This window comes from Cyrtonyx montezumae, unplaced genomic scaffold (genome assembly GCF_038088225.1).
Source record: "Cyrtonyx montezumae isolate F1298 unplaced genomic scaffold, pur_monq_1.0 scaffold_3, whole genome shotgun sequence".
In the NCBI taxonomy this organism is placed as follows: Eukaryota; Metazoa; Chordata; class Aves; order Galliformes; family Odontophoridae; genus Cyrtonyx; species Cyrtonyx montezumae.
Genome location: NW_027072034.1, coordinates 86,595,891 through 86,597,610, shown reverse-complemented (window position 1 = coordinate 86,597,610; position 1,720 = coordinate 86,595,891).

The window sequence follows — 1,720 nt, the reverse complement described above, 5'->3', positions numbered from 1 at the left end:
TAACCTGGTTACATCAGAAGCTGCAGCTTACTGGACAAAAGACAATGTGGGCTAAAGAATGGGGACTACCGATACAACAGTCTAACATTGTCCAGGCATGTCAAGATTGCAATATTTGCACCGAGACCAAGACTGTTGCCTGAAATAATAGCCCACCTTGCTAGAGGACACAATTCTCTCCAGCAATGGCACGTTGATCATATTGGGCCCCTCTCTCAGTCTGAGGTTGGGAGATAAACCCTGATCTGCACTGACACAGAAACTGTGCTAATGCAGGCCTATCCAGTGACAGGAGTCAACTGGGCATGTACTATCAAGGCACTCACCAAATTGATGTCTGACTGTGGGACACCTCAAGTCATCAAGAGTGACCAAAGGACTCATTTCACTGGCACAATGGTACAACACTGGGCAGAAATAAACAACACTGAGTGGCAGGTCCACCTGCCAAAGTGGCAAGCCTTATTGAATGTTCTAACATTACTCTTTAGGCTGCCCTTAAAACAGACTCTGTCTGTGCAGGGGTGGGCAATGGGACTCTAAGAAACCCTGTGGGACCTGAATGAAAGGCCTAGAGACACCAGACCCAGTGCTCTTAAGATGTGACAGATAACACAGGCCTACCTTCTTAGGATCCTAATTACAGGCACTGGGTAATACCCCAAACTGACAATGAAAATAATCTTCTGCTCCATGCCCTTGAGAATGTAGAACCATGTACCCACAAAATAGAATGGAAAAGTTGCAAATAGGACCAAAGTGGGGAGGCCTACTTGCACTTCAAGGGGAGATTATTGGAGGCTGGGACATCAGTAGTCCCCTGGTAATAGGTACATGACCTGCGTTCATCGTGATCAAGACTCCAGTTTTCATCACTAAGGAGGCCTTAATCACGTCCCTGTGGCAAAAGAGGACACCTTCCTGCCCGCCCACCCTCCCCAAAAAAAACCAACAAAAAAAAGAGCAAATAAAAAACCCACCTTTGGTACCTGAAATAATTATGCTGTCTCAGACAATGAGCCAAAGGATATGGTACAGACAGTTGCAAAATTTCTCAGTGCAGAGAAGACAGGAAGTCCAGTAATTTGTGTCCTAAGGAAGATGGTCTTTCAAAGACTTCTGCCCAAAAAGTTCTCAGGTTTTAATTGAATATGGAAACCCTGGACAATCCTCACTACAAATACAGAGCAGGTGTCATTTATTATTCACAACACTACCACCAGAAATAAACCCCTCTTGTCTGGATTTTATAAGTACAGTTGCTCCCAAGGAGACTGATGAGTTACAAATGTAGGAATTTTCTTTCCCTTTTTCATTGCAAAGCTATTCATAAGAGACCAGCATTCTGTATTTTTATATTGCTTTATCAGTTGAGAAATAGCCATTTCATGTATTGCTCTGCTTGTACCACATGCTGATGCCAATAGTGAAATGACGGTATCGATGGGGACATTAGAAATGCTGGCATTCCGCATATATGGTCACAGGTACAATTTTCAAATTTTATTGGAGGTTTAGTTTCATTCAGATTTGAGATTATCTGTTGATAACGTCTAAAAAGGTGAACAAAATTTTGATTGGTTCCTTCATATGGCTCATGCTAGTATGTGAATCTATATATTTCCTCCTTCGTAGTTATTTGTGAGACAGAGAGAAATGCATGCAGAGAGTTTGATGTATATAGTGCTTAACAGAGAATTTTTATCTGGCCACAGTAAGG